General features: G+C 45.3%; 5 non-coding genes and 2 pseudogenes across 5 annotated transcripts; all 7 read left to right on the top strand.

Moving 5' to 3' along the window:
• The first annotated feature begins 3,856 nt into the window (after nucleotides 1–3,856).
• LOC141250063 (U2 spliceosomal RNA) lies at nucleotides 3,857–4,062 on the top strand (annotated as a pseudogene).
• A 1,115-nt stretch (nucleotides 4,063–5,177) lies between these two features.
• LOC141250069 (U2 spliceosomal RNA) lies at nucleotides 5,178–5,269 on the top strand (annotated as a pseudogene).
• Nucleotides 5,270–6,047: 778 nt separating this feature from the next.
• Nucleotides 6,048–6,245, top strand: LOC141250067 (U2 spliceosomal RNA). Its single transcript, XR_012312438.1, has one exon. It is a non-coding gene; the product is annotated as a U2 spliceosomal RNA (small nuclear RNA).
• Nucleotides 6,246–12,315: 6,070 nt separating this feature from the next.
• Nucleotides 12,316–12,514, top strand: LOC141250066 (U2 spliceosomal RNA). The gene has a single exon (XR_012312437.1). It is a non-coding gene; the product is annotated as a U2 spliceosomal RNA (small nuclear RNA).
• A 6,074-nt stretch (nucleotides 12,515–18,588) lies between these two features.
• LOC141250065 (U2 spliceosomal RNA) lies at nucleotides 18,589–18,777 on the top strand. Its single transcript, XR_012312436.1, has one exon. It is a non-coding gene; the product is annotated as a U2 spliceosomal RNA (small nuclear RNA).
• A 1,115-nt stretch (nucleotides 18,778–19,892) lies between these two features.
• Nucleotides 19,893–20,083, top strand: LOC141250075 (U2 spliceosomal RNA). The gene has a single exon (XR_012312442.1). It is a non-coding gene; the product is annotated as a U2 spliceosomal RNA (small nuclear RNA).
• A 1,115-nt stretch (nucleotides 20,084–21,198) lies between these two features.
• LOC141250074 (U2 spliceosomal RNA) lies at nucleotides 21,199–21,389 on the top strand. The gene has a single exon (XR_012312441.1). It is a non-coding gene; the product is annotated as a U2 spliceosomal RNA (small nuclear RNA).
• Nucleotides 21,390–22,026: the final 637 nt, after the last annotated feature.

Genomic DNA, 22,026 nt, shown 5'->3' with positions numbered 1-22,026 from the left:
CCGGTAGGGGGCGCTTTAGGACGCGCAACTATATACAGGGGAAGTTGGAAGTTGGCCGCTCTCAGTCCTCGGCCAGGTAGAGGGAAGGGAATGGCTGCTCACAGTCCTCAGCCTGTAGGATGAAGGGGTTAACGGGTAAACAGTTCACTGGTCCCAACGGGGACTATTTTAGCAGCAGCAACAGTTCCAGTTTCAGTTTCAGTTCCTTTATACCCCGATTGGGTAACTATTTACATCACTTGTCGGCCGCACTCAACGGCGTCTTCCTCCTGCTCTTTGCTTATAGCTGATTGTTACTTCAGACCCGTCCGGCCATGTGAGCTGGCTGAACAAGTCCTCCCCCAGGTGTGGCACCCTTGGTTTTACGGGCGCGGGCGCGGTGGTGGTGGCGCCCGGGTTGCCCAGGCCTTGCGGCCAGGCCTGGGGCACCTGGAAGGTGAAGGGCACCGTTAATACGGCGGCGCCCTGGGCTACCTGGCCTTGCGACCAGGCCGGAGGCTCCGCAGAGGTAGGGGGCGCTGTTGGTGTTGCGGCGCCCGGGAATTCTAGGCCCTGCGACCAGGCTGGTGGTACTTCCTGCTTGGTCACGCTCGGGGTCGAGGCGTGTGACGTCACAGGGGTCGCGGCGGCGGCTTCCGGTTGGGGCCTAGTCTGCGTCGGTGACATGGCGTTTTCGGGCACAGCAGGGGGACTTTCGGGCTCTGCGACGGGGAGCTGGGACAGGTAAGCGGTGTCACGGCTTGGGGTATAGGCGTCCCCTTTACCTGCCTCCATGCGTTCGGCTCCCTCCTCGGCGCCGTCTCCGGCCTTGGGTCCTCCCGCGCCATCCTCAGAGGCGGTCTGCTTCCTCTTCCAGGGTAGCGTGCTCCGTTGACTGGTCTCTGCTTGCTGGGCCATCTCCCGGCTCCACTCCGCCAGTATCTCGCGCTGTACCCGGGCCATCCTCCTTGCGAGGCCCTCCAGGGCAGTTTGTGCACACTCCCGGTCTCGGGGGAGCTGTGCAAGGATCTCCGCTAGACCTAGCGGGGTTGTGGACTCTAGCAGGCTCCTGACCATCGGGTCGGTGCTGCTCTGCTCTGCTTCCGGCAGGCTCCTGGCCAGCGGGCCGGTGCTGCTCTGCCCTCCTTCCTCGGTCTCTAGCAGACTCCTGGCCAGCGGGCCGGTGCTGTTCTGCTTTCTCTCCATCTCCGGGTGAGCTCCTCCGCTACTCCTCGTTAGACCTCTTGCCTCCGGGTGCGCTCGCTCCAGACTGCTCCAAGCGACACCCATCTTTGTTCTTCTCTTTCGTCTCCTCCCACTTCGAGGGCGGTCCCGGGGCAACTCGGTGACTGTCAGCTCCAGGGGGAGTTCTTTCACGCTGACAGACACCTCCAGCATCACAGTCTCTATTGGTGGGGGCGGTTTCCACTTTTGGCGCCATTTTCTGTCCTGGCCCACGATGGGAGGTGGCCTCCTGCCCTCCTTCGGCACGCCCATAATGGCGTCCGCTGCTCTTCCAAGGCGGGAAATCTGCGGTTTTGGCGGGAAGCGTCGCCCAGTGGCGGGAAACTCTGCAGATGGCGGGAACAAGTTGGAAATGGCGGACAATCGGCGGGAAACGACTGGTGATGGAGTCCGATGGCGTGGACCCTCCGGAACCGGCGGGAGACTTCTTTCTGAGGTAAACTTGCACTTTTCTTCAGGCACGCAGTACCCGGGTGTTGCGGGCACGTAATCCTGCCGACTACGCCAAAGTTGACGCGCCCCCTGGGACATATTCCTTTCTGAGGGGAATACCCGGCACCGGATCAGATGGGGGGGGTTGTAGTCTCCGAGCGGCTGTGACCCGGTCCCGTGCCCAGGGCGTCAAGCTCAGTGTTATGTGGCAGTCTTTACTGATGTTATTAAAGTTCGTTGTGTCGACTACGCCACCCGTTGTGATGCGGTCACTGTGGCCGCCGCTGCTGCAGGGTCCGCTGAGGCTGATGGTGGATGCGCAGCTTGGTGGGATAACCCCCAACGGGAGGGGTATAGCCTCAGAGGGGACAGGCGCAGAGGATGGGGGTTGTGGTGGTGCGATGCAGCCGGCAATGAAGACAGACTCGGGTTGTGCAGTTAAGGGTGTTTACTTACTGCTGATGTTGTACTGGTCACTCCAGCTGCTAGTGACCACCCGAGCCGTGCTGCGTCCACCAGGTCCTGGATCCGGCCAACCCCCAAACAAGTCCAGAGCGTGGCCCTGAGCTCTCCCTCTGTCCTTTCTTCAGCCGTCCCCACCAGGGATTCACCTAGGTCCAGCTCCCTCGGGCCTTCTTTTGGGACACCCTTGGCCCTGGGTTCCCTGACCCTGCATGTGGTGTGCCTTCGGGGTGAATGTGGTGGGTGACCGTGACAGACACTGCCCACGGTCTCCGGTCTCTGGCTGGGGATTGTTTTTGCCCCCACCAGCTTGGGTTCCGGTACCCTGTTGCTGACTCCTCACCCGGTGCTCTAATTTGGGTTCTTGGGTCCCTTCAGTCTTCCCCCTCTGGGTCTTTCTCTTTCTTTCTCCTCTCTCTCTCTCCAGGGCTGCTGTTTCCTTCTCTCTCCTCTCCAACTGACTTGTTCTCAGCGTCTGACCCTGATCTAAGTTGGTGCCCTCCTTATATATCCCTCTATGTGTGAGCTCAGGTGACCAGCACCCAATGAGCTCCTATCACTACCCAGACTGCTCCCCCTATCTGCCCCTACACTACATGGGATGTTCCTCCCCCCTCCCACTCCAGCCAGGAACAGGCTCGGTCGCACCTGCACATTTCTAAGTGGGAGTGCCGTCGGCCTGCTCCCCGGAAATGGGATGTATGTAATGCATGCAGTCTATCTGAGCTCAGTTCCACACTCCTTCCTTACCCGGGAGTGGAATATCACACCTCTGGGTTGAGGTGCAATACCCCTGTAGCAGCCGAATCCTCAGGGTGCTACACATATATGTTGCGATATATGGCTGGATGGATGTTGTATGGGTTATGCTGGGTGAAAAAAGATGGAAGTGTGCCTGTGGCTTTTAAATGTCCTGTGTGGTATGAGGTGATTGAAAGGTTTGTTAGAAAGAATGATTTGCTGGCTGTGTCTATGTGTGAGTTTGAGAAACCAAAAGCGGTGATGGGAAAAATGAGAGCAAATGAGATTGAATGTAATATTAATGATTTAAGATTTAATGAAGTGGCGGATGCATGGGAAAAATTGGGTACGAATGGTATGTCGAATAAACAGAAGGATGTGGTGTGGATGGCTTTGCATGATATACTGCCTGTGAGAGATGTGCAAAAGAGAAGAGATTTGATCAGAACGAATGTATGTCCAAGAGAAGGGTGTGGAGCGAGTGAGACTGTGAGACATGTGATGTGGGATTGTGATTATGCATATAGTGTGTGGAAAGGCGTGGGTGGTCTATGTAAGGAATTAGCAGGTGTGAGTTATATTAACTGGAGAGTGGCTATGTTTGGTATTGGTGCATGTGGAAAGGTGAATGAAAGGATTTTGTGGTTAATAATGGTGTGTGTCATGGAAAGCCTTTGGGATGTGAGAAACCTGGCTTTGTTCAAAAGAAAAACTGTACCTATTAATGACTGTATTCGGTTAATTCTATCTAGGTTGTACCTTATATATAAATGGGACAAGAGTAGAGGTGGTGGATTGGACGCTGAGGGCATTTGGAAGGTCATGAAATGGCGTCATCTGGTAAAGTACCAGTAATTTTATGTACCTTCATGAGAGTAATATAGCACAAATTTACTAACTCTGATTTTGGAAACATAAATTTATAAAAAGAATAAAGATTAACCATGATGATGAGTTATAGTTGAGCAACTATTTGAAGGTTTTGGCGGACTTTCATACTGTTGTTTACAACAACCTGAATGGTTTAAAAAAAAAAAAAAAAAAAAAAAATCTGTTCTTATCAGTTTAATATCTGATACGTCCCCTATCTGGGGACCATATATTAAATGGATTTTTAGAACAGGGAGATGGAAAAAGAGCTTGCTCTGTCCACTCCACGCATTGACCTGGTATTGCAGTATCTCCAGGACCGGTGCACCCCTTCTTTAATGCAGTTTCTAAAATCAGAAAGAATTGAATTCAATGTTTTTTGTTCATTTTGCTTGTTTGTCGGATTTTGGGATGGACTCTTTGGCTTTGCTTTTCTTCTCCTCATTGGATTTTTCATGTTCAAAGTTGCAGAAGCCAGATTACAAGCTCATTTTGGTTCAACTTCAGCAACTGTGCATTGCATTGCCATGTAATGTAATGCAATGCTATCTTTGTAGCTCTCCCTTTTTACTTCCTTTTGGATAAACAGACATATTAGGCAAGCATTTTGGAGCTTTCACCTAAATAACTACAGGTGGTGAGATAAGCTGCACAATATAATTGACCTTTCAGTATATTGTTGCACACACACCATCTATTTAGCAAATGCCCTTGTTATCAACAGCAGCCTTTTAAACTCACCTGAGCTAACAGGTATGTGCGCTGGTTACTCTGCTGCGCTTAAAATTTCTTTTTTGGTTTGCTACAATGCCTTTTCTGAAACGTTGTCTCCCTCTGCTGGAACACTGACTTCTTTCATTTAATGCCTGCAGACTATAAAAGAGAACCCAACCCAAAAAGTTTGGTTGATTAGTCTGTGGCATTCTGTTAAACTGTTGCTTATGGCGGTCTCTGTGAGCTTCTCAGCGACATTCAGCCAGCCAGGTATCCTGCCTGCAGTAGATGGAATGTGGCAATGGAACGCTGGCTGCGCGTGTCATAATAGGCTCTGAGCCTTTATATACCTGTGCACAGCAGCAGCCACCTTCAGTCTGCTGCTGGACAGCCAGCAGCAGCAGCAGCAGGAGAGGTATGTAATCAGCAGCCCTCCTGCTAAGGGTAGACAGCTGCTCGTTCCACCCCACCCCCCGCCTTAATTGGTTCTCCTCCCTTCCAACGGTGTTGAGGCGGGTGGGAACAGCAGGGGGTGAAGGTGCTGTGTTTAAAGAGGTGGAGTTATGCAGATCTAAAACGTGTGGATTGCAGCAGCAGCAAGCTGAAAAGTGCAGGCATGTAAGGGATCTAGAGGTTGACAACATATCTTCTTAACGGGAGTCCAGGAGCTCATCTCCACAAATGGACTTTTCAGGATCCTTGGGTGGCTCCGTAGTTTGAAACCAATTCTGGTTATCGCTTCTCGGCCTTTTGGCTAAGATCAAGTGTAGTATCTTTCGAAAAGGCGGTTTTGGATGTTGGCCGCCCTAGTAGATTGATACATTATGCACACTGGGGCTTAGGCGCTTGTTAGTACGCCAGTTGGCTAATATAGTCATCTGGTGGAAAGCATGGCCCCCCAGGATCGATGCCATTGGGCCGGGGAAGATCGAAAGCCCGAAGTGTGAAGTGCCCCAGGAGTGGTGACCCTGGGGTGCCTTAACTCACTGGGATTGGGAACCCCACTTGAGTTTATGGCACATTTGCACTAGCACTTCAATATTTCTTTCTTCACACACACCCTTATTCCGGGCCTTCTGGCCTTAGGATGGGGAATTTTTCAATTCCCGGTTGAAGGTCCGGGCAGTATTATACTGTGAAACCTTCACTATTTATTTAATTTTTTTTGTCACTGTGTGTCCACTTTTTCACGTGTGTCCACGTCCTTACTAGGATTTTGTCGGGATGCGGTTCCCTTACGGGTTCCTCTCTTGGCAGGTCTAGGGGGGGAGTGTGTGGCCATCAGGTTCCGCTCCCCCCTGAACCCCCCTGGCTCTCCTCTTTCGGGAGGAGAACGTTGTTGGCTCCCCTCTTCCGGGAGGGGAGCACAGTCTTTGGCTCCCAGTGCCTTGCTCGGGTGAGAACTCGGGCAGGTATTGGGGGTAAGATTGGGTCGCTTCTGGCTCCGGCTGGAGGTGGCTATTTGTCCCTGTTCCTCGCTGTGGCCTTCTGGCTCGGAGGGACGGGGAATGGTTTGGGGGACCCTTCTCCTTTTGGAGAGGGTTTCAAGAATACCAGCATCCTAGTGCACTTTTTTTGTGGCACTTGTCACTTTTTTAAGCGCACTCGGGTTTTGTACACTAATTCGGGCTTAAAAAAAAAAAAAAAAATCTGTTCTTATCAGTTTAATATCTGATACGTCCCCTATCTGGGGACCATATATTAAAAGGATTTTTAGAACAGGGAGATGGAAAAAGAGCTTGCTCTGTCCACTCCACGCATTGACCTGGTATTGCAGTATCTCCAGGACCGGTGCACCCCTTCTTTAATGCAGTTTCTAAAATCAGAAAGAATTGAATTCAATGTTTTTTGTTCATTTTGCTTGTTTGTCGGATTTTGGGATGGACTCTTTGGCTTTGCTTTTCTTCTCCTCATTGGATTTTTCATGTTCAAAGTTGCAGAAGCCAGATTACAAGCTCATTTTGGTTCAACTTCAGCAACTGTGCATTGCATTGCCATGTAATGTAATGCAATGCTATCTTTCTAGCTCTCCCTTTTTACTTCCTTTTGGATAAACAGACATATTAGGCAAGCATTTTGGAGCTTTCACCTAAATAACTACAGGTGGTGAGATAAGCTGCACAATATAATTGACCTTTCAGTATATTGTTGCACACACACCATCTATTTAGCAAATGCCCTTGTTATCAACAGCAGCCTTTTAAACTCACCTGAGCTAACAGGTATGTGCGCTGGTTACTCTGCTGCGCTTAAAATTTCTTTTTTGGTTTGCTACAATGCCTTTTCTGAAACGTTGTCTCCCTCTGCTGGAACACTGACTTCTTTCATTTAATGCCTGCAGACTATAAAAGAGAACCCAACCCAAAAAGGTTGGTTGATTAGTCTGTGGCATTCTGTTAAACTGTTGCTTATGGCGGTCTCTGTGAGCTTCTCAGCGACATTCAGCCAGCCAGGTATCCTGCCTGCAGTAGATGGAATGTGGCAATGGAACGCTGGCTGCGCGTGTCATAATAGGCTCTGAGCCTTTATATACCTGTGCACAGCAGCAGCCACCTTCAGTCTGCTGCTGGACAGCCAGCAGCAGCAGCAGCAGGAGAGGTATGTAATCAGCAGCCCTCCTGCTAAGGGTAGACAGCTGCTCGTTCCACCCCACCCCCCGCCTTAATTGGTTCTCCTCCCTTCCAACGGTGTTGAGGCGGGTGGGAACAGCAGGGGGTGAAGGTGCTGTGTTTAAAGAGGTGGAGTTATGCAGATCTAAAACGCGTGGATTGCAGCAGCAGCAAGCCGAAAAGTGCAGGCATGTAAGGGATCTAGAGGTTGACAACATGTCTTCTTAACGGGAGTCCAGGAGCTCATCTCCACAAATGGACTTTTCAGGATCCTTGGGTGGCTCCGTAGTTTGAAACCAATTCTGGTTATCGCTTCTCGGCCTTTTGGCAAGATCAGTGGTGGTTTTCTGCTGCTGGTGTTGTTTGGAGGGCAGTTGTGACTGGGGTTCCCCCTTGTGGGGCCCTAGTGTGCGATTGAGCGGCGATTGTGTTTATCTGCTGTAAAAATGGTGGAGAAAACACGTGGATTAGAGGACTCGGTCCGTCTGAAGGTGGCTGCAGGTCATGAAGGAGAAATCGGTTTGGACCAAGTTTGCGTTGATGTCTTGAAGAACATTAATGGCTTGAAGGTAACGGATGTATTGGCACTGCAGGATTTTCAGAAACAAGGAATTTATGATATCACTTTTGTTTCTTTGAGTATTTGCCAGAGAGTCTACATGGAGTTGGTACGAATGAAGGAAGAAAAGGAATTGAAATGCCTAGAGTTTATTGCACTGGAACCTCTGTTCCAGCAGACATATAAGTATGTGGTTGTGCACATGTATAACCCTAAAGTTCCGGATGAGACTGTTTCCAATTTTTTAGCTCGGTATTGTAGTGAGGTTAAATTTTTGGGAAGAATGAAGAACAAATACAATTATCTAAATGGCAAGAGGAGATATGTTGTAAAACTGAGACCGGATGATAGAGCTATTGGGGGTGCCAAGAGCATTCCTGCACAGTTTTCTATCGGAGGAGAAAGGGGATTTTGTTTTTATAATGGACAGATGGAATATTGTAGGAAGTGTCATGAGTTTGGACATGTTCAGAAAGATTGTCCAGTGCAAGGTGATGTTTGTAGAGGTTGTGGGAAATCTGGGCATGTTGCAAGTGGTTGCCCAATGAATAAGGTGTGTGATTTGTGTGGACATGCAGATCACCTTGCAAGGAAATGTAGATTGTGGGCTCAGATTCCTAGGTCACAGGTGGACGCTGAAGAGAGGCAGAAGAAGACTCGGCAGGAAAGTGGGGAGGAGGGCGAAGGCTCAGACTCAGAGGGGGAAAGCCAAAAACAAGATGGTGGTAGGGGAAGAGACCATGCGGTGCCCAAGATGGAGGAAAAGGGGCGGAGCCAGAAGAAAGTTGGTTTGAGGGAGGGGCTGGAAGTAATAAACAAAGTAGCTGATGTGCATGGCCCGGGTGATGGGATGGATTTGTCTAATATGGCGGAGTCAGTGAATCCTGTTTTGGGAAGAGATGGGGGTGAGGAAATGGAGGTTTTGGAGGAGGAGGATTCTGATTCGGATGGAACTATAACCCCTCAGCAGCGTGATAGGGTTAACAGTGATTGGAGTGAAAATGAGGAGGAAGATGATGGCAAGGAGGAGAGTTATGCCTCCGTGATTAAAAGAAGTAAGGTGGAGGGGTGTTGGTCTGGGGGGCAGGAAGATCCAGTCTCCCTAAGACCAGGTTATTCTAACAGGGACTCGAGTTCTGAGTCGCCTGATATACGTAGAAAAGTGGGTGGCAGGAGTGGGTTTTCTCCTGGTTCATGATGGATCGGGTATGGTGGAGATTTTTTCCTGTTGTTATGATGGCGTTGTGTGTTGCTTCTCTGAATGTACGAGGGATTGGTTCTGCTTGTAGGAGAGCAGGGATACTGGAGTACATTGAGAGTGTGAATGCAGATATTGTCTGTCTGCAGGAATGTGTAATTAAATCTGCCCCGCATGAGAGTGAGTGGAATAAGGGGCAATCTTTTTGGTCCCCATGCTCAGAAAACAGGAATGAAGGGGTGGGCATTTTACTGTGTAATTCCAGTCTAAAGGTTTTAGAGTTTAAAGTAATCATACCTGGGAGATGTTTGTTTTTATTAGTGGATTTTTTAGGTCAGCGGGTACGGGTTTTTAATGTTTATGCCCCTGCTGATAAACAAGCAAGAGTTGGGTTTTTGGAGTCTCTAAAGTTGTTTTTACCAGGCAGAGACTTCACTATAGTGGCTGGAGATTTTAATTGTGTCAGATCCGCAAAAGATCGTAAGAGCTCTACGGAAGGTAGGACTGATGTTACGTCTAATATTTTAAATCAGATTGTGCAGGATTTACGCTACACGGATGCTGGTCTGATGGTTGGGCCAAGTGATAAGTTCACATACATATCAGATAGTGGACGTAGTGTTTCCCGAATTGACTATGTTTTTATGTCTGAAGGGATTAAGGTGGCCAAGTGCAACCACGTGATGACGACTTTTTCTGACCACAAGATGATAGTGGTAGATCTGTGTATAGCTGAGTCCCTGGCTTTTGGAAAGGGACTCTGGAAGCTGAACGTAAGCCTGCTGGAAGAGGAGAGTGTTAAGGTTGGTTTTAATAAAGTGTTTTTGTCTTGTGTGTCTGAACAGCACCTTTTTAAAGATTTGCTAGAGTGGTGGGACTGGGCTAAGGAGAAATTTGCATGTTATTTTAAAGGGGTGTGTTTTAGGAGAGCGAAAGCCAAAAGGGATCATGATGCTGCTGTTATTTCAAAATTGGAAGTACTCCATAAGTTTAAGAGAGCGGGGATGGAGGTGGATAAAGAGATTGCAGATTTGAAGGACGAACTGAAGAAGATACTTATTGAAAAAGGGAAGACTATTATGTTTAAGGCAAAAATAAAGCACATGGAGGAAAATGAGCAATGTTCGAGATACTTTTTTAAAAAATGTTTTAAACCTAAAGGGGTTTTTAAGTCTGTTTTTTCTCCTGCAGGGGAGGTATCTGGGGATGAGATGATTGGCAGTATTCTTTCCTTTTATGAAACACTCTTCTCTAACGATAGTAGAGCCAGTGATGCGGAAATTAATGATTATTGCAAAGTATTAACTAATAATATTCCTGAGGAGAAAATTGGGTTTTTAAGTGAGGAGGTTGGGAAAGATTAAATTAGACGGGCAGTGGATGGCTTGGCGAAAGGCAAGACGCCAGGCTGTGATGGTCTTCCTGCTGAATTTTATGTTAGATTTTGGGATATTATAGGTGTGGAGTTTTCCCGGGTGGTGCAATATGGTTTTACTCATGGGATTTTATCGGTTTCTATGCGTAGGGGGATTGTTACGCTGATTCATAAGAAAGGGGACATGAGGGATATTAAAAATTGGAGGCCCATAACATTGTTAAACAGTGATTACAAAATTATTTCTAAAATTGTGGCTGGTAGACTGGCAGATGTGATAGGTGATATGGTGGGGGAGTATCAGGCATGTGCAGTGCCTGGTAGGAAAATTTCAGATAATTTGCTGCTTCTAAGAGACTTAATTTATCAGGCTAATTTGAATAAGAATGCTCTTTTGTTACAGTCGGTGGACCTGGAGAAAGCCTTTGATAAAATATCACATAGATTTTTGTTCTCTGCTTTAAGTCACCTTGGTGTTCCGGATAAATTATTGATGGTCATTAAGAGTTTTTATTGTGGGGTCAGTAGCCAGATTTTAGTTAATGGGCATGTGAGTTCCAGTTTTAATATTTTATCGGGAGTTAGGCAGGGTTGTCCCCTGTCACCAATTCTTTTTATCTGTGTGGTGGAGGCCCTTTTAAAAAGTGTGCAAGTTGACAAGTGTGTGGCTGGTGTTTTTATTCCTGGGGGATCCGGGGGTCCAGTCAAGTCTTTAAGTTATATGGATGATATTGTTTTTACTTGTGGTTCACAGGCGGATCTCAATAGAGTGAATTTGCACGTAAGGATTTTTTGTTGTGTGGCTGGTATGGCGGTGAATTGGGGAAAGTGCCAGCTTTGTAACTTTGGGAGGCAGGTTGAGGTTAACGTGGCAGGAGTGGAGAGTAGGGAGGAAATTGAGGTTCTTGGTGTCATCTTTGAGAAGGAACTGAAAGGGAAAAGCAGCCTGAAGATTCTAGAAGACAAAATGGATCAGAAGTTGAACTTTTGGAAACTAAGGAACCTGTCGCTGAGAGGGAAAGTGCTGGTAATCAAGTCTGTGATTCTCCCGCTTCTGCTGTACACTGCTTTGATTTTCCCACCTGCTGTGCTTTGGACAAAGAGAGTGACAAGGAAACTGTTTGTGTTTTTTTGGGGATCCAAAATGGAGAAACTAAGAAGAGGAATGGTTATGTGTTCTGTGGAAAATGGGGGTTGTGATTTTCCTAACATTGACTTATTTTTAAGAATGCATTATTTTTTGAACATTTATAAATTATCCCAGTGCAATAACAGGACTGCGGACATGTGCAAATATTTAGCAGGACGGCTTTTCCAGAAATGGAGCTGGTGTGAGAAGGATTTAAGAAAACCAGTTTCGTTTGTGATACCGTTTTTTTATGTGGTGCTTAGGTCCTTCTATGATCAAAATGGGATAAGCTCCATGGTTAGACCGGACAAAAAACTGATTGTCTCAGGTATTAAGAAGAAGGAGATGTTATGTGATGTGCCGTTTTGTAATAATGCCCAGTCTGGACAGGTGTGGAAGCTTTTTTTCATGCGTGGAATCAGCAACAGACAGAAGGATGTAACCTGGATGGCGTTGCATGGATGCTTGCCAACAAGGGCTTTTTTGAATGACCGGGGGATAAAGGTTCAAGAACTATGTCCTAGGGAAGGTTGCAATAAGGTGGAAACAATACAGCATATTTTTTGGGACTGTTTTTTTGCTAAAAAAGTTTTTACCTTGTTGTCACGTATGTTTGTTGCTTTAGTTGGTTTTCATTGTTTCGATTTTGAAAGGATTTTAATAGGTCAAGATTTTAAGTACTCGCAAAGGAAGCGGGCAAGCTGGATTATTTTTGTCATATATAAAGAGGTTTTATGGGACGTTCGGAATTTGGTGATTTTTAAAAAGATTGTTTTTTCCCCCATGGAATGCAGAAAGATTTTTCTTGCTAGACTGTTTTATGCCTATTTATTGGATAAAAAGAAGTATGGTGAGACAGCAGCAGAAGCACTCTGGAACTTTTCACATTGGACTTCTTACAGTAAGTAACAGTTAATTGCAGGGTTGTGTTTTTTGGGATTTTGTTTTTGTTTTTCCGAATGATGATTTGAGAACCCGTTATGTGAATTTGCGCTATGATGCATAAATTAATGTGGGTCTTAATCTGAGGAAAAAAAAAAAAAAAAAATCTGTTCTTATCAGTTTAATATCTGATACGTCCCCTATCTGGGGACCATATATTAAATGGATTTTTAGAACAGGGAGATGGAAAAAGAGCTTGCTCTGTCCACTCCACGCATTGACCTGGTATTGCAGTATCTCCAGGACCGGTGCACCCCTTCTTTAATGCAGTTTCTAAAATCAGAAAGAATTGAATTCAATGTTTTTTGTTCATTTTGCTTGTTTGTCGGATTTGGGGATGGACTCTTTGGCTTTGCTTTTCTTCTCCTCATTGGATTTTTCATGTTCAAAGTTGCAGAAGCCAGATTACAAGCTCATTTTGGTTCAACTTCAGCAACTGTGCATTGCATTGCCATGTAATGTAATGCAATGCTATCTTTCTAGCTCTCCCTTTTTACTTCCTTTTGGATAAACAGACATATTAGGCAAGCATTTTGGAGCTTTCACCTAAATAACTACAGGTGGTGAGATAAGCTGCACAATATAATTGACCTTTCAGTATATTGTTGCACACACACCATCTATTTAGCAAATGCCCTTGTTATCAACAGCAGCCTTTTAAACTCACCTGAGCTAACAGGTATGTGCGCTGGTTACTCTGCTGCGCTTAAAATTTCTTTTTTGGTTTGCTACAATGCCTTTTCTGAAACGTTGTCTCCCTCTGCTGGAACACTGACTTCTTTCATTTAATGCCTGCAGACTATAAAAGAGAACCCAACCCAAAAAGTTTGGTTGATTAGTCTGTGGCATTCTGTTAAACTGTTGCTTATGGCGGTCTCTGTGAGCTTCTCAGCGACATTCAGCCAGCCAGGTATCCTGCCTGCAGTAGATGGAATGTGGCAATGGAACGCTGGCTGCGCGTGTCATAATAGGCTCTGAGCCTTTATATACCTGTGCACAGCAGCAGCCACCTTCAGTCTGCTGCTGGACAGCCAGCAGCAGCAGCAGCAGGAGAGGTATGTAATCAGCAGCCCTCCTGCTAAGGGTAGACAGCTGCTCGTTCCACCCCACCCCCCGCCTTAATTGGTTCTCCTCCCTTCCAACGGTGTTGAGGCGGGTGGGAACAGCAGGGGGTGAAGGTGCTGTGTTTAAAGAGGTGGAGTTATGCAGATCTAAAACGCGTGGATTGCAGCAGCAGCAAGCCGAAAAGTGCAGGCATGTAAGGGATCTAGAGGTTGACAACATGTCTTCTTAACGGGAGTCCAGGAGCTCATCTCCACAAATGGACTTTTCAGGATCCTTGGGTGGCTCCGTAGTTTGAAACCAATTCTGGTTATCGCTTCTCGGGCTTTTGGCAAGATCAGTGGTGGTTTTCTGCTGCTGGTGTTGTTTGGAGGGCAGTTGTGACTGGGGTTCCCCCTTGTGGGGCCCTAGTGTGCGATTGAGCGGCGATTGTGTTTATCTGCTGTAAAAATGGTGGAGAAAACACGTGGATTAGAGGACTCGGTCCGTCTGAAGGTGGCTGCAGGTCATGAAGGAGAAATCGGTTTGGACCAAGTTTGCGTTGATGTCTTGAAGAACATTAATGGCTTGAAGGTAACGGATGTATTGGCACTGCAGGATTTTCAGAAACAAGGAATTTATGATATCACTTTTGTTTCTTTGAGTATTTGCCAGAGAGTCTACATGGAGTTGGTACGAATGAAGGAAGAAAAGGAATTGAAATGCCTAGAGTTTATTGCACTGGAACCTCTGTTCCAGCAGACATATAAGTATGTGGTTGTGCACATGTATAACCCTAAAGTTCCGGATGAGACTGTTTCCAATTTTTTAGCTCGGTATTGCAGTGAGGTTAAATTTTTGGGAAGAATGAAGAACAAATACAATTATCTAAATGGCAAGAGGAGATATGTTGTAAAACTGAGACCGGATGATAGAGCTATTGGGGGTGCCAAGAGCATTCCTGCACAGTTTTCTATCGGAGGAGAAAGGGGATTTTGTTTTTATAATGGACAGATGGAATATTGTAGGAAGTGCCATGAGTTTGGACATGTTCAGAAAGATTGTCCAGTGCAAGGTGATGTTTGTAGAGGTTGTGGGAAATCTGGGCATGTTGCAAGTGGTTGCCCAATGAATAAGGTGTGTGATTTGTGTGGACATGCAGATCACCTTGCAAGGAAATGTAGATTGTGGGCTCAGATTCCTAGGTCACAGGTGGACGCTGAAGAGAGGCAGAAGAAGACTCGGCAGGAAAGTGGGGAGGAGGGCGAAGGCTCAGACTCAGAGGGGGAAAGCCAAAAACAAGATGGTGGTAGGGGAAGAGACCATGCGGTGCCCAAGATGGAGGAAAAGGGGCGGAGCCAGAAGAAAGTTGGTTTGAGGGAGGGGCTGGAAGTAATAAACAAAGTAGCTGATGTGCATGGCCCGGGTGATGGGATGGATTTGTCTAATATGGCAGAGTCAGTGAATCCTGTTTTGGGAAGAGATGGGGGTGAGGAAATGGAGGTTTTGGAGGAGGAGGATTCTGATTCGGATGGAACTATAACCCCTCAGCAGCGTGATAGGGTTAACAGTGATTGGAGTGAAAATGAGGAGGAAGATGATGGCAAGGAGGAGAGTTATGCCTCCGTGATTAAAAGAAGTAAGGTGGAGGGGTGTTGGTCTGGGGGGCAGGAAGATCCAGTCTCCCTAAGACCAGGTTATTCTAACAGGGACTCGAGTTCTGAGTCGCCTGATATACGTAGAAAAGTGGGTGGCAGGAGTGGGTTTTCTCCTGGTTCATGATGGATCGGGTATGGTGGAGATTTTTTCCTGTTGTTATGATGGCGTTGTGTGTTGCTTCTCTGAATGTACGAGGGATTGGTTCTGCTTGTAGGAGAGCAGGGATACTGGAGTACATTGAGAGTGTGAATGCAGATATTGTCTGTCTGCAGGAATGTGTAATTAAATCTGCCCCGCATGAGAGTGAGTGGAATAAGGGGCAATCTTTTTGGTCCCCATGCTCAGAAAACAGGAATGAAGGGGTGGGCATTTTACTTTGTAATTCCAGTCTAAAGGTTTTAGAGTTTAAAGTAATCATACCTGGGAGATGTCTGTTTTTATTAGTGGATTTTTTAGGTCAGCGGGTACGGGTTTTTAATGTTTATGCCCCTGCTGATAAACAAGCAAGAGTTGGGTTTTTGGAGTCTCTAAAGTTGTTTTTACCAGGCAGAGACTTCACTATAGTGGCTGGAGATTTTAATTGTGTCAGATCCGCAAAAGATCGTAAGAGCTCTACGGAAGGTAGGACTGATGTTACGTCTAATATTTTAAATCAGATTGTGCAGGATTTACGCTACACGGATGCTGGTCTGATGGTTGGGCCAAGTGATAAGTTCACATACATATCAGATAGTGGACGTAGTGTTTCCCGAATTGACTATGTTTTTATGTCTGAAGGGATTAAGGTGGCCAAGTGCAACCACGTGATGACGACTTTTTCTGACCACAAGATGATAGTGGTAGATCTGTGTATAGCTGAGTCCCTGGCTTTTGGAAAGGGACTCTGGAAGCTGAACGTAAGCCTGCTGGAAGAGGAGAGTGTTAAGGTTGGTTTTAATAAAGTGTTTTTGTCTTGTGTGTCTGAACAGCACCTTTTTAAAGATTTGCTAGAGTGGTGGGACTGGGCTAAGGAGAAATTTGCATGTTATTTTAAAGGGGTGTGTTTTAGGAGAGCGAAAGCCAAAAGGGATCATGATGCTGCTGTTATTTCAAAATTGGAAGTACTCCATAAGTTTAAGAGAGCGGGGATGGAGGTGGATAAAGAGATTGCAGATTTGAAGGACGAACTGAAGAAGATACTTATTGAAAAAGGGAAGACTATTATGTTTAAGGCAAAAATAAAGCACATGGAGGAAAATGAGCAATGTTCGAGATACTTTTTTAAAAAATGTTTTAAACCTAAAGGGGTTTTTAAGTCTGTTTTTTCTCCTGCAGGGGAGGTATCTGGGGATGAGATGATTGGCAGTATTCTTTCCTTTTATGAAACACTCTTCTCTAACGATAGTAGAGCCAGTGATGCGGAAATTAATGATTATTGCAAAGTATTAACTAATAATATTCCTGAGGAGAAAATTGGGTTTTTAAGTGAGGAGGTTGGGAAAGATTAAATTAGACGGGCAGTGGATGGCTTGGCGAAAGGCAAGATGCCAGGCTGTGATGGTCTTCCTGCTGAATTTTATGTTAGATTTTGGGATATTATAGGTGTGGAGTTTTCCCGGGTGGTGCAATATGGTTTTACTCATGGGATTTTATCGGTTTCTATGCGTAGGGGGATTGTTACGCTGATTCATAAGAAAGGGGACATGAGGGATATTAAAAATTGGAGGCCCATAACATTGTTAAACAGTGATTACAAAATTATTTCTAAAATTGTGGCTGGTAGACTGGCAGATGTGATAGGTGATATGGTGGGGGAGTATCAGGCATGTGCAGTGCCTGGTAGGAAAATTTCAGATAATTTGCTGCTTCTAAGAGACTTAATTTATCAGGCTAATTTGAATAAGAATGCTCTTTTGTTACAGTCGGTGGACCTGGAGAAAGCCTTTGATAAAATATCACATAGATTTTTGTTCTCTGCTTTAAGTCACCTTGGTGTTCCGGATAAATTATTGATGGTCATTAAGAGTTTTTATTGTGGGGTCAGTAGCCAGATTTTAGTTAATGGGCATGTGAGTTCCAGTTTTAATATTTTATCGGGAGTTAGGCAGGGTTGTCCCCTGTCACCAATTCTTTTTATCTGTGTGGTGGAGGCCCTTTTAAAAAGTGTGCAAGTTGACAAGTGTGTGGCTGGTGTTTTTATTCCTGGGGGATCCGGGGGTCCAGTCAAGTCTTTAAGTTATATGGATGATATTGTTTTTACTTGTGGTTCACAGGCGGATCTCAATAGAGTGAATTTGCACGTAAGGATTTTTTGTTGTGTGGCTGGTATGGCGGTGAATTGGGGAAAGTGCCAGCTTTGTAACTTTGGGAGGCAGGTTGAGGTTAACGTGGCAGGAGTGGAGAGTAGGGAGGAAATTGAGGTTCTTGGTGTCATCTTTGAGAAGGAACTGAAAGGGAAAAGCAGCCTGAAGATTCTAGAAGACAAAATGGATCAGAAGTTGAACTTTTGGAAACTAAGGAACCTGTCGCTGAGAGGGAAAGTGCTGGTAATCAAGTCTGTGATTCTCCCGCTTCTGCTGTACACTGCTTTGATTTTCCCACCTGCTGTGCTTTGGACAAAGAGAGTGACAAGGAAACTGTTTGTGTTTTTTTGGGGATCCAAAATGGAGAAACTAAGAAGAGGAATGGTTATGTGTTCTGTGGAAAATGGGGGTTGTGATTTTCCTAACATTGACTTATTTTTAAGAATGCATTATTCTTTGAACATTTATAAATTATCCCAGTGCAATAACAGGACTGCGGACATGTGCAAATATTTAGCAGGACGGCTTTTCCAGAAATGGAGCTGGTGTGAGAAGGATTTAAGAAAACCAGTTTCGTTTGTGATACCGTTTTTTTATGTTGTGCTTAGGTCCTTCTATGATCAAAATGGGATAAGCTCCATGGTTAGACGGGACAAAAAACTGATTGTCTCAGGTATTAAGAAGAAGGAGATGTTATGTGATGTGCCGTTTTGTAATAATGCACAGTCTGGACAGGTGTGGAAGCTTTTTTTCATGCGTGGAATCAGCAACAGACAGAAGGATGTAACCTGGATGGCGTTGCATGGATGCTTGCCAACAAGGGCTTTTTTGAATGACCGGGGGATAAAGGTTCAAGAACTATGTCCTAGGGAAGGTTGCAATAAGGTGGAAACAATACAGCATATTTTTTGGGACTGTTTTTTTGCTAAAAAAGTTTTTACCTTGTTGTCACGTATGTTTGTTGCTTTAGTTGGTTTTCATTGTTTCGATTTTGAAAGGATTTTAATAGGTCAAGATTTTAAGTACTCGAAAAGGAAGCGGGCAAGCTGGATTATTTTTGTCATATATAAAGAGGTTTTATGGGACGTTCGGAATTTGGTGATTTTTAAAAAGATTGTTTTTTCCCCCATGGAATGCAGAAAGATTTTTCTTGCTAGACTGTTTTATGCCTATTTATTGGATAAAAAGAAGTATGGTGAGACAGCAGCAGAAGCACTCTGGAACTTTTCACATTGGACTTCTTACAGTAAGTAACAGTTAATTGCAGGGTTGTGTTTTTTGGGATTTTGTTTTTGTTTTTCCGAATGATGATTTGAGAACCCGTTATGTGAATATGCGCTATGATGCATAAATTAATGTGGGTCTTAATCTGAGGAAAAAAAAAAAATCTGTTCTTATCAGTTTAATATCTGATACGTCCCCTATCTGGGGACCATATATTAAATGGATTTTTAGAACAGGGAGATGGAAAAAGAGCTTGCTCTGTCCACTCCACGCATTGACCTGGTATTGCAGTATCTCCAGGACCGGTGCACCCCTTCTTTAATGCAGTTTCTAAAATCAGAAAGAATTGAATTCAATGTTTTTTGTTCATTTTGCTTGTTTGTCGGATTTTGGGATGGACTCTTTGGCTTTGCTTTTCTTCTCCTCATTGGATTTTTCATGTTCAAAGTTGCAGAAGCCAGATTACAAGCTCATTTTGGTTCAACTTCAGCAACTGTGCATTGCATTGCCATGTAATGTAATGCAATGCTATCTTTCTAGCTCTCCCTTTTTACTTCCTTTTGGATAAACAGACATATTAGGCAAGCATTTTGGAGCTTTCACCTAAATAACTACAGGTGGTGAGATAAGCTGCACAATATAATTGACCTTTCAGTATATTGTTGCACACACACCATCTATTTAGCAAATGCCCTTGTTATCAACAGCAGCCTTTTAAACTCACCTGAGCTAACAGGTATGTGCGCTGGTTACTCTGCTGCGCTTAAAATTTCTTTTTTGGTTTGCTACAATGCCTTTTCTGAAACGTTGTCTCCCTCTGCTGGAACACTGACTTCTTTCATTTAATGCCTGCAGACTATAAAAGAGAACCCAACCCAAAAAGTTTGGTTGATTAGTCTGTGGCATTCTGTTAAACTGTTGCTTATGGCGGTCTCTGTGAGCTTCTCAGCGACATTCAGCCAGCCAGGTATCCTGCCTGCAGTAGATGGAATGTGGCAATGGAACGCTGGCTGCGCGTGTCATAATAGGCTCTGAGCCTTTATATACCTGTGCACAGCAGCAGCCACCTTCAGTCTGCTGCTGGACAGCCAGCAGCAGCAGCAGCAGGAGAGGTATGTAATCAGCAGCCCTCCTGCTAAGGGTAGACAGCTGCTCGTTCCACCCCACCCCCCGCCTTAATTGGTTCTCCTCCCTTCCAACGGTGTTGAGGCGGGTGGGAACAGCAGGGGGTGAAGGTGCTGTGTTTAAAGAGGTGGAGTTATGCAGATCTAAAACGCGTGGATTGCAGCAGCAGCAAGCCGAAAAGTGCAGGCATGTAAGGGATCTAGAGGTTGACAACATGTCTTCCTAACGGGAGTCCAGGAGCTCATCTCCACAAATGGACTTTTCAGGATCCTTGGGTGGCTCCGTAGTTTGAAACCAATTCTGGTTATCGCTTCTCGGCCTTTTGGCTAAGATCAAGTGTAGTATCTGTTCTTATCAGTTTAATATCTGATACGTCCCCTATCTGGGGACCATATATTAAATGGATTTTTAGAACAGGGAGATGGAAAAAGAGCTTGCTCTGTCCACTCCACGCATTGACCTGGTATTGCAGTATCTCCAGGACCGGTGCACCCCTTCTTTAATGCAGTTTCTAAAATCAGAAAGAATTGAATTCAATGTTTTTTGTTCATTTTGCTTGTTTGTCGGATTTTGGGATGGACTCTTTGGCTTTGCTTTTCTTCTCCTCATTGGATTTTTCATGTTCAAAGTTGCAGAAGCCAGATTACAAGCTCATTTTGGTTCAACTTCAGCAACTGTGCATTGCATTGCCATGTAATGTAATGCAATGCTATCTTTCTAGCTCTCCCTTTTTACTTCCTTTTGGATAAACAGACATATTAGGCAAGCATTTTGGAGCTTTCACCTAAATAACTACAGGTGGTGAGATAAGCTGCACAATATAATTGACCTTTCAGTATATTGTTGCACACACACCATCTATTTAGCAAATGCCCTTGTTATCAACAGCAGCCTTTTAAACTCACCTGAGCTAACAGGTATGTGCGCTGGTTACTCTGCTGCGCTTAAAATTTCTATTTTGGTTTGCTGCAATGCCTTTTCTGAAACGTCTCCCTCTGCTGGAACACTGACTTCTTTCATGTAATGCCTGCAGACTATAAAAGAGAACCCACCCCAAAAAGTTTGGTTGATTAGTCTGTGGCATTCTGTTAAACTGTTGCTTATGGCGGTCTCTGTGAGCTTCTCAGCGACATTCAGCCAGCCAGGTATCCTGCCTGCAGTAGATGGAATGTGGCAATGGAACGCTGGCTGCGCGTGTCATAATAGGCTCTGAGCCTTTATATACCTGTGCACAGCAGCAGCCACCTTCAGTCTGCTGCTGGACAGCCAGCAGCAGCAGCAGCAGCAGGAGAGGTATGTAATCAGGAGCCCTCCTGCTAAGGGTAGACAGCTGCTCGTTCCACCCCACCCCCCGCCTTAATTGGTTCTCCTCCCTTCCAACGGTGTTGAGGCGGGTGGGAACAGCAGGGGGTGAAGGTGCTGTGTTTAAAGAGGTGGAGTTATGCAGATCTAAAACGCGTGGATTGCAGCAGCAGCAAGCCGAAAAGTGCAGGCATGTAAGGGATCTAGAGGTTGACAACATGTCTTCTTAACGGGAGTCCAGGAGCTCATCTCCACAAATGGACTTTTCAGGATCCTTGGGTGGCTCCGTAGTTTGAAACCAATTCTGGTTATCGCTTCTCGGCCTTTTGGCTAAGATCAAGTGTAGTATCTGTTCTTATCAGTTTAATATCTGATACGTCCCCTATCTGGGGACCATATATTAAATGGATTTTTAGAACAGGGAGATGGAAAAAGAGCTTGCTCTGTCCACTCCACGCATTGACCTGGTATTGCAGTATCTCCAGGACCGGTGCACCCCTTCTTTAATGCAGTTTCTAAAATCAGAAAGAATTGAATTCAATGTTTTTTGTTCATTTTGCTTGTTTGTCGGATTTTGGGATGGACTCTTTGGCTTTGCTTTTCTTCTCCTCATTGGATTTTTCATGTTCAAAGTTGCAGAAGCCAGATTACAAGCTCATTTTGGTTCAACTTCAGCAACTGTGCATTGCATTGCCATGTAATGTAATGCAATGCTATCTTTCTAGCTCTCCCTTTTTACTTCCTTTTGGATAAACAGACATATTAGGCAAGCATTTTGGAGCTTTCACCTAAATAACTACAGGTGGTGAGATAAGCTGCACAATATAATTGACCTTTCAGTATATTGTTGCACACACACCATCTATTTAGCAAATGCCCTTGTTATCAACAGCAGCCTTTTAAACTCACCTGAGCTAACAGGTATGTGCGCTGGTTACTCTGCTGCGCTTAAAATTTCTTTTTTGGTTTGCTACAATGCCTTTTCTGAAACGTTGTCTCCCTCTGCTGGAACACTGACTTCTTTCATTTAATGCCTGCAGACTATAAAAGAGAACCCAACCCAAAAAGTTTGGTTGATTAGTCTGTGGCATTCTGTTAAACTGTTGCTTATGGCGGTCTCTGTGAGCTTCTCAGCGAC

The sequence above is a fragment of the Phyllobates terribilis genome, unplaced genomic scaffold (assembly GCF_046119375.1).
Source record: "Phyllobates terribilis strain yellow unplaced genomic scaffold, ASM4611937v1 Scaffold_5324__1_contigs__length_52526, whole genome shotgun sequence".
NCBI lineage: Eukaryota > Metazoa > Chordata > Amphibia > Anura > Dendrobatidae > Phyllobates > Phyllobates terribilis.
The sequence above is the reverse complement of the archived record's forward strand: the minus strand, read 5'-3'. Positions and strand labels throughout refer to the sequence as shown.